A 10,862-nucleotide genomic window follows, 5' to 3' on the forward strand; every position below is an offset into this window, starting at 1 on the left:
CAGAAAATAACCTAGATCGGGAGTTACGCCGCCGCAAGCCTCCGTAGCCACCGAAAACCAATCTAAACTCGTTCCGGCACCCTGCCGGAGGGGGGGAATCTCTCTCCGATGGCCATCTTCATCATCCCGGCGCTCTCCATGACGAGGAGGGAGTAGTTCACCCTCGGGGCTGAGGGTATGTACCAGTAGCTATGTGTTTGATCTCTCTCTCTCTCTCTCTCGTGTTCTTGATTCGGCACAATCTTGATGTATCGCGGGCTTTGCTATTATAGTTGGATCTTATGATGCTTCTCCCCCTCTACTCTCTTGTAATGAATTGAGTTTTCCCTTTGAAATTATCTTATCGGATTGAGTCTTTAAGGATTTGAGAACACTTGATGTATGTCTTGCATGTGCTTATCTGTGGTGACAATGGGATATTCACGTGATCCACTTGATATATGTTTTGGTGATCAACTTGCGAGTTCCGTGACCTCGTGAACTTATGCATAGGGGTTGGCACACGTTTTTGTCTTGACTCTTCGGTAGAAACTTTGGGGCACTATTTGAAGTTCTTTGTGTTGGTTGAATAGATGAATCTGAAATTGTGTGATGCATATCGTATAATCATACCCACGGATACTTGAGGTGACATTGGAGTATCTAGGTGACATTAGGGTTTTGGTTGATTTGTGTCTTAATGTGTTATTCTAGTATGAACTCTAGGATAGATTGAATGGAAAGAATAGCTTCATGTTATTTTATTACGGACTCTTGAATAGATCGATCAGAAATGATAACTTTGAGGTGGTTTCGTACTCTACAATAATCTCTTCATTTGTTCTCCGCTATTAGTGACTTTGGAGTGACATTTTTTTGCATGTTGAGGGATATTTATATGATCCAATTATGTTATTATTGTTGAGAGAACTTGCACTAGTGAAAGTATGAACCCTAGACCTTATTTCAATGCATTGCAATACCGTTTTCGCTCACTCTTATCATTAGTTACCTTACTGTTTTTATATTTTCAGATTACAAAAACCTATATCTACCATCCATATTGCACTTGTATCACCATCTCTTCGCCGAACTAGTGCACCTATACAATTTACCATTGTATTGGGTGTGTTGGGGACACAAGGGACTCTTTGCTATTTGGTTGCAGGGTTGTTTGAGAGAGACCATATTCATCCTACGCCTCCCACAGATTGATAAACCTTAGGTCATCCACTTGAGGGAAATTTGCTACTGTCCTACAAACCTATGCACTTGGAGACCCAACAACGTCTACAAGAAGAAGGTTGTGTAGTAGACAAACCCTTTAAAATCACAAATTGTAAAACTAGGATATGGGTCGAAAAAATATGCATTTTAAGGGTTCATTTTAGCTACGGCAGAACAGATACTGTAAAACAAACTGTAAAACTGGGATAAAGAGCTCCTTTCTCCAGTCCAGCCGTTGTCGCCCCTTCCCCCAGCCGGTCGCGCCGACCGCGCCAAACCCCGTCGGCCACGCCCCGTCGCCCGCCGGCCGTGCCCCATCGCCCGTTGACCGCGCCCTGTCACCCGTCGCCCGTCGGTCGTGCCCCGTCCCTGTCGGTTGCGCCCCATCACCACGCCGGCCGCGCCCAGCCTCGTCGGCCATGCCCCGTCGCCTCCGCCGTCCGCGCCTTACTCTATTGCCAGCCGCGCCGGTCGAGCCGTGCCCCTTTGCCTGCCACGCCGGGAGGATTCCGGCGGCCAGGCTGAGGTCATGGGAGGCCGTGGCGATGTCGAGCTCGTCCAATTCGAACCAGCGGCGATTGATTGCGGCGTCTAATGGCCTTTTCCGGTGTACGGTGATAAATTCCGTCGAGTTTAGGGCGAATTTCGGCAAACTCCGCGACGGCGTGTTTGCTCCGACGAGGTTTGACCGGTATACGGGGGCTCCTAGATTCGGCCTTCCAACCTCCAAATATAAGGGTTCCGGGTGTGCACTTTCGGTGGCCCTTAAAAAATTTATGGGTTGGACCACTTTTACGGTTTGTGTTCCAGACACTTTTTTTGACCAAAACTATAAAACGCAAAAATTATAAGGGTTTGAACACTTATAAAGGGTCTGCTAGAGATGCTCTTAGGCTTTCGTTTCACATTTTTTTCTACCTCACCTCCCACCATCATCTATTTCGTCTGGGTTTTTTCGTCTCACCTCTACCTCCCTTTGTGCCGATTTTTCTCTCTCTCTCGCACTACCGATTCACCCGACCATCATTTCCTACGCAGTCGTTGTTCGTACTCTTTTAAGTTCAACATTTTGACATCATCTTGTAGTCACATATTTCACCTGTTAGTGCAACTTTTTGACATCATTTTCTCTTAAACGTGAAGTAGGTGCAAAACGACGATGAGGAGGGAGCACCAGTGGCGATCCAAACAATGTGAAGGCTTGAGCTCTGTGTGATATTCCTGACTTGCAGCTCTTCAAAGCTCGCACAAAAGTCTCCATGGCGACGGCTCACGAGCCCTTTTTTGGACTGATCGATGGATGGATGGAGCTGCTCCAATGGAGGTGGCGCCCTTGTTTCGCCTTGCTCGTCACAAACGGACCACTGTGGCGGATGCTCTCCACTATGGGAAATGGATGGTGGGCTTGCAGCGGCTGAACTCAGCTGACCAGGTTCGCTCCTTTGCCCTTCTTTGGCACAAGGTCCAGCAAGTTCAACTTAGCGGCACCACCGATGTGATTAGTTGGACCCTTGCTGCTAATGGGATGTACTCTGCCAAATCGGCATATAAGCAGCACTTCATCACGCGCCTCCCAATGCCTCGCCTGTTAAGCATATGGAAGACCTGAAGTGAATCAACAAAAAAATTCTTTATTTGGACTTTGCTTCAAAACAGACTTTGGACGGCTGATAGGCTGCTTAGAAGAGGATGGGATCATCAAGATGTTTGCTGTGCTTGCGATCAGATCATTGAATCGGCTTGTCATCTTACCTTGAGATGCTCCTTTGCCAAGACGGTTGTAACACCCCGGATGTAATTTATCATAATTATACTCCAACTCTTGCCATTTTTGGCTCTAAGTTATGATATTCCTCGTGGTTAGATTTTGTCTTCGTTTTGCATTTTGTTCATGTCATGCATCTCATATCATGTCATCATGTGCATCGTATTTGCATACATGTTCGTCTCATGTATCCGAGCATTTTCTCCGTTGTCCGTTTTGCAATCCGGCGCTCCTACGTCCTCTGGCGCCCCCTTTTGTCTCTTTTCGTGAGCGGGTGCTAACCGTTCTCGGAATGGACCGAGATTTGCCAAGCGGCCTTAGTACACCACCAGTAGACCGTCTGTCAAGTTTCATGTCATTTGGAGTCCGTTTGATACTCCAACGGTTAACCGGGGAACCGTAAAGGCCTCATGTGTGTTGCAGCCCAACACCCCTCCAAAGTGGCTCAAAACCCATCTAAACCCCCTCCATCCTCTCGGCCGTTCGATCACGATCACGTGGCCGAAAACCGCACTCCAATTGGACTCTCCTAACTCCCTCTACCTATATATTTGCACCTCCCCCGAAAATTCACGGTCAAAAACCCTACCCTAACCTCCCCCTCCGCGCCGGACACGTCCGGACGGCGCCGGACGCGTCCGCCGCCGCGCCCCAGCCACTCCAGAGCCGCCACGTGGCGCGCCCGCCGCCCTTGCGCCGCCGGCCCGCCTGGCCCGTGGCCGGCCCCCGAGGCCCAGTCCCCCGCCGCCGCCTCTCCTACCGGGCCGGACGGTCGCCGACCCCACGCCCGAAGCTCCGCGCCCACTGGCCCCCAAGCTCTGCCGTCCCTCCTCGCCGGCGTCGCCCCGCCTCCCCGAACTCGCCGCGAGCCGCGCCGCCTCCGCCCCCGAAGCTCCACGCGCGCCACCGCAGACAGCCGCCCGGATCTGGCCTGTCCCCGCCCAGATCCGGCGGACCCGACCCCATCTCCCTCCACTTTGGCCTCTCCCTCCACTTCGGCGAAGATCCGGCGAAGTTTCAGCGCCACCCTCGGTTCGCGTGCAAAAGTCAACCCTAGATCTGGAGGTTGAAATTTTGCCCAAGTCCTTTTTTGTTATATTTTCTAGCCCTGTTCTATATGTCATAACTCTGTCATCGTAGCTCCGTTTCGTGCGCATAATATATCGAAATGTTCATATGGATGTGCTCTTCATTTTGTTCCATTGCACCATGCTTGTTTGAGTCCATCTTGATGCCCAAATTATTGATGCAAGAGTGCTAAAATTTTTTAGTTCCTGTTACTTAGCAGATCTTTAGCATTTGTCATTTTTGCCATGATTATTGTGTGCTGCTTATGGACTTGAGCTCTACATGTGTTTTGGGCTATGCCATGCCATCTTTACAGGGGTGTGTATGCCATGTAGTTTTGTGATCAATGTGGTGACTAGCACAAGCATGCAAAGTAGCCCTCGTGATGTTGCTGATTTCAGGGACTTAGATTTTCACTTAGTCATTTCCCTGATGTTATTTTTATGTCATGTATTCATGTTGCTACAGAGAGATCTATGCCTCTTTTGAGTATGTTCAGTAAGGATGATTTTTACATATGGTTATGCTTTATCCATCCATGTCCCTGTTTGCATTTATGGAGTATCCTAGAATGACTCAATCTTGCTCTACTTTTGCTATAAAAGGTTCCTGGCAGATTGTTTATGTGTTAATCAATTTTGCCAAGGTTGTTGTAGTTGATCCATGCATGCTATGAGATTGTTCTTGCCTTATTTAGCTTCTTGATCATGCCTTCTTGTTGGTAGTATGCTTAGTTTGTCATGCCATGCCTTGTGTTGAGTGAATCGAGCTCGCGAACATGCCTTCATAACTCTGTTTTTGCCATGTCCAGTTTTCTGCTAAGTCTGAATCTGTTAACGAAACTTGTTATGTTTACATGGGCGCCATCATATTTTCTGATCCTTTTTGGCTTATGGTCAGTAAGGGACTTTTGCTATATGCTTTGAGTAGATTCATGCGATGCCTTGTATTGCTATGATCTGATCCTGTAGCATGTTGTTATCTTGCTCTAAATATTGCTTCCTGACGTTAATTTCTAAAATGTTAGTATTTTCACTAAGTCTATGATGCTGTTATCTTTTGCACTTTTGCCATGCTTGTTTGAACCTGCTCTTGTGTGATTTAGCCATAGCTCAGTGTTCATCTTTTGTCAAGAATCTTGAGTAGATCACTGCCATGTGCTTTGTTGATATGTTGGAGTGCTGTAGCTTAGTTTCTTGTTGCATTCTAGATGGCATCGTGCTGTTAATCGTAGAATTGTGCCATTGTTGTTTTGCTTGCCATTTGTAAACCGTGCATCCGATTCCGGTGATCTTTATATCGATTTCGACCAAAATCAACTCATCTTTCCAGCGACACTCTTGGTTTACAAAGTTGAGGCCTACTTCATTATTTTCCTTCCGGAGCATGCATATGCATTGCATATCACATCCCGCATATCATGTCATGTTTCGCATCATGTTGCTTGCGCATTGCACCGTGGTTGATTGTGGTTTCCTTTGCTTGTGTTCTTGCTTTGGGTAGAGCTGGGAGACGAGTACGTGATCGAGGAACCCGTTGAGTACGCTTACGAGGATCAAGCTTACGTCAACTCGGAGAACTTTGCAGGCAAGATGACCATACCCTCGAAATCACTTCTATCTTTGCTTGCTAGTTGCTCGCTCTACTGCTATGCCGCGATACCTACCACTTGCTATATCATGCCTCCCATATTGCCATGTCAAGCCTCTAACCCACCTTGTCCTAGCAAATCGTTGTTTGGCTATGTTACTACTTTGCTCAGCCCCTCTTATAGCGTTGCTAGTTGCAGGTGAAGATGGAGTTTGTTCCTTGTTGGAACATGATTATTGTTGGGATATCACTATTATATCTTGTTTACTTTAATGCACCTATATACTTGGTAAAGGGTGGAAGGCTCGGCCTTATGCCTGCTGCAGATTAGAGCAAGATGTCTTCGCAAGAGTCAGTCGGGGAGAGCCGGGTGTCTCACCCGGCACCGAGATCAATGACAAACAACAATGTTGACCTCTTTGGGCCAACAACGGAGGAAGAGATGGAGGCCAAATTGAAGAGGTAGATGCCATGGAAGAGGATCAAGAAGTCACTTCCCGCTTCCGAGCTGGATTCACAATGGGAGAACTGCAGAGCTCGGCTATTCCAAACTCGGTTATCCCTTCCAATGTTAGATTTCTTTCTTATGAGAATATGAAAAAGAGTGTCACTGGTTCTCCCGCAGCTATGCAACACCCTTGGGTGTAGGGAGATTTGGCTGTTACAGGAAAACTTCGAAAGGAAATAATGGACCTCAAGCAGCAAGTCAATAAGCTCGAGGAGGAGAATCGTATCCTGAGGGGCATCATCGCCAAGAACATCACATCACCACCCACGAAAAGAGAGACATAATCACATAGTTTTGGTCATCGTTGCAATTAATAGGAAGTAATAAAGAAAGAGAGGTCTTCACATATAGATATACTATCTTGGACATCTTTTATGATTGTGAGCACTCATTAAAATATGACATGCTAAAAGAGTTGACGTTGGACAAGGAAGACAACATAATGGGTTATGTTTTCTTACATCTGAGATAAATTATATTGTCATGGATCATCCAACATGGTTGAGCTTGCCTTTCCCCCTCGTGCTAGCCAAATTCACCGCACCAAGTAGAGATACTACTTGTGCTTCCAAATACCCTTAAACCAGTTTTGCCATGAGAGTCCACTATACCTACCTATGGATTGAGTAAGATCCTCTAAGTAAGTTGTCATCGGTGCACGCAATAAAAATTGCTCTCTAAATATGTATGACTTATTAGTGTGGGAGAAATAAGCTTTATACGATCGTGTGATATGGAAGAAATAAAAGCGACAGACTGCATAATAAAGGTCCATATCACAAGTGGCAATATAAAGTGACGTTCTTTCGCATTAAGATTTTGTGCATCCAACTATAAAAGCGCATGACAACCTCTGCTTCCCTCTGCGAAGGGCCTATCTTTTACTTTTATCTCCTACCCTGCATAAGAGTCATGGCGATCTTCACCTTTTCTTTTTACATTTTATTCCTTTGGCAAGCACAGTATGTTGGAAAGATCCTGGTATATATGGCTAATTGGATGTGAGTTTTCATGAACTATTATTGTTGACATTACCCTTGAGGTAAAACGTTGGGAGGCAAAACTATAAGCCCCTATCTTTCTCTGTGTTCGATTAAAACTCCATACCCATAAGTATTGCGTGAGTGTCAGCAAATGTGAAAGACTATATGATAGTTGAGTATGTGGACTTGCTGAAAAGCTCTTATATGTTGACTCTTTCCTATGTTATGATAAATTGCAATTGCTCCAATGACTGAGACTATAGTTTGTTAGTTTTCAATGAAGTTTATGATTCATACTTGAAATTGTGATTGAATTATTACTCTAGCATAAGAAATCATATGACAAGAATTATATAAGTTGCTGTTCTAAGAATGATCACGATGCCCTCAATTTCGGCTTTTCGCTTGAGACAAGCGAGGTCTAAGCTTGGGGGAGTTCATACGTCCATTTTGCATCATGCTTTTATATCGATATTTATTGCATTATGGGCTGTTATTACACATTATGTCACAATACTTATGCCTATTCTCTCTTATTTTACAAGGTTTACATGAAGAGGGAGAATGCCGACAGCTGGGATTCTGGGCTGGAAAAGGAGCAAATATTAGAGACCTATTCTGCATAGCTCCAAAAGTCCTGAAATTTCACGGAAGACGTTTTCAGAATATATAAAAAATACTTAGCGGAAGAAATTCACTAGGGGGGCCACACCCTGTCCACGAGGGTGGGGGGCGCGCCTTACCCCCTGGGCACGCCCCCTACCTCGTGGGCCCCCTGGTGGCCCTCCGGTGGCCATCTTCTGCTATATGAAGTCTCTCGATGGGAAAAAATGAGAAGCAATCTTCTCGGACGAAACTCCGCCACCATGAGGCGGAACCTTGGCGGAACCAATCTAGGGCTCTGGCGGAGCTGTTTCACCAGGGAAACTTCCCTCTCGGAGGGGGAAATCATCGCCATCGTCATCACCAACGCTCCTCTCATCGGGTGAGGGCAATCTCCATCAACATCTTCATCAGCACCATCTCCTCTCAAAACCCTAGTTCATCTCTTGTATCCAATTCTTGTCTCCAAGTCCGGGATTGGTGCTAGTAGGTTGCTAGTAGTGTTAATTACTCCTTGTAGTTGATGCTAGTTGGTTTAATTGGTGGAAGATCATATGTTCAGATCCTATATGCATATTAATACCCCTCTGATTATGAACATGTTTATGCTTTGTGAGTAGTTACTTTTGTTCTCGAGGACATGGGAGAAGTCTTGCTATTAGTAGTCATGTGAATTTGGTATTCGTTCGATATTTTGATGAGATGTATGTTGTCTCTCCTCTAGTGGTGTTATGTGAACGTCGACTACATGACACTTCACCATTGTTTGGGCCTAGAGGAAGGCATTGGGGAGTAATAAGTAGATGATGGGTTGCTAGAGTGACAGAAGCTTAAACGCTAGTTTATGTGTTGCTTCGTAAGGGGCTGATTTGGATCCATATGTTTCATGCTATGGTTAGCTTTACCTTAATACTTTTGTTGTAGTTGCGGATGCTTGCAATAGAGGTTAATCATAAGTGGGATGCTTGTCCAAGTAAGGGCAGTACCCAAGCACCGGTCCACCCACATACCAAATTATCAAAGTACCGAACGCGAATCATATGAGCGTGATGAAAACTAGCTTGACGATATTCCCATGTGTCCTCGGGAGCGCTTTTCTCTATATAAGAGTTTGGCCAGGCTTGTCCTTTGCTACAAAAAGGATTGGGCCACCTTGCTACACTTTATTTACTTTTTTTACTTGTTGCTCGTTACAAATTATCCTATCACAAAACTATCTGTCACCACTTATTTCAGTACTTGCAGAGAATACCTTGCTGGAAACCGCTTATCATTTCCTTCTGCTCCTCATTGGGTTCGACACTCTTACTTATCGAAAGGACTATGATAGATCCCCTATACTTGTGGGTCATCACTCCTCTGAGTGTTGGTCCAAACTAGAGCACCGTGCAGGGCCGTCCCTTGGCAACTTGGGTTACGTTGGCTCCTGTACGCTTAGCTTATCCGGTGTGCCCTAAGAACGAGATATGTGCAGCTCCTATCGGGATTTGTCGGCACAACGGGTGGTCTAGCTGGTCTTTTTTTACCATTGTCGAGATGTCTTGTAATCGGGATTGCGAGTCTGATCAAGTCGTCCTGGGAGAAGGAATATCCTTCGTTGACCGTGAGAGCTTGTGATGGGCTAAGTTGGGACACCCCTGCAGGGTATTTGAACTTTCGAAAGCCATGCCCGCGGTTATGGGCAGATGGGAATTTGTTAATATCCGGTTGTAGAAAACTTGACATTTAACTTGATTAAAATGAATCAACAGCGTGTGTAGCCGTGATGGTCTATTTTCGGCGGAGTCCGGGAAGAGAACACGGTCTCATGTTATGCTTGAATGTAAGTAGTTCTAGGATCACTTCTTGATCTGATAGTTTATCGACCGTGCTTTGCTTCTCTTCTCGCTCTCATTTGCGTAAGTTAGCCACCATATATGCTAGTGCTTGCTGCAGCTCCACCTCACTACCTTTTCCTACCCATAAGCTTAAATAGTCTTAATCGCGAGGGTGTGAGATTGCTGAGTCCCCGTGACTCACAGATCAAAACTAGATGCAGGTGTCGATGATGCCAGTCCAGGGGATGGGACCGAACTCAAGTGGGAGTTCGATGAGGATTCAGGACGTTACTATGTTTCCTTTCCAGACGATCAGTAGTGGAGCCCAGTTAGGGCAATCAGGGATCTTATGCATTTGGGGTTGTCTTTATTTTGGTTCCGTAGTCGGACCTTGATTGTATTCTGGATGATGTAATGCTATATTTATGTATTGTGTGAAGTGGCGATTGTAAGCCAACTCTTTATCTCTTTCTTATTCAGTACATGGGATGTGTAAAGATTACCCCTCTTGCGACATGCCTACAATGCGGTTATGCCTCTAAGTCGTGCTCCGACACGTGCGAGATATAGCCGCATCATGTGTGTTACAAGTTGGTAATCAGAGCCTTCCCCGACTTAGGAGCCCCCTGCTTGATCGAATTGCTGGCGTTGTTGAGTCTAGAAAAATGTTTTGAGTCTTATAGGATCATGTATATCGGAGAGTAGGATCCTTTTTACTCCTCAGTCCCTTCGTCGCTCTAGTGAGGCCTCCTGACGTAGAGTTTTGACTCTTCTCTCCTCAAATTTCACTAATTTTTTTAGGATCACGCGGGTATCTTGGAATCGTTTCGATGGTTTTGTGACGAGAACATTGTTCTTGGTGCTTCCTGACATTTAGAGGTTGTGGCAGTGTCCCGGGGAGTTGAGCTCCGAGGTGTTTTCATCACAATTTTATCGTTGCAGTTCTGGAATAACTGAGTTTCGCCGACATCGAAAATCTCCTTTATGCAGTTGTTTGTGAGATAACCTCGACGCCACCCAGTACTGGGGCGGGAGTTCGGGAGTATTGCCATAACTCGTATAACGGATGCTTTTCGAAGGTTGAGGTAAATGATTTCCGAAGGATTCTTGGTTATGTGTTGAAGGATGGATATAGTTGGATGTAGGATTTGCTAGTTTTGGGTGAGGTATTATGCTTCCCCTGTATCCCCAACACCTGAATGCATAACCAGAAAGTTTCGGGAGTTTCATAGGTGGGAATTCATGTAGCTCTAGTATTTCTTCCCGCGGATATTTGGTTTGTGATTGGGTAATCCTTACCAATTATTTGTTCATATCCGTAC

This window comes from Triticum aestivum, chromosome 3A, assembly GCF_018294505.1.
Source record: "Triticum aestivum cultivar Chinese Spring chromosome 3A, IWGSC CS RefSeq v2.1, whole genome shotgun sequence".
Taxonomy (NCBI): Eukaryota; Viridiplantae; Streptophyta; class Magnoliopsida; order Poales; family Poaceae; genus Triticum; species Triticum aestivum.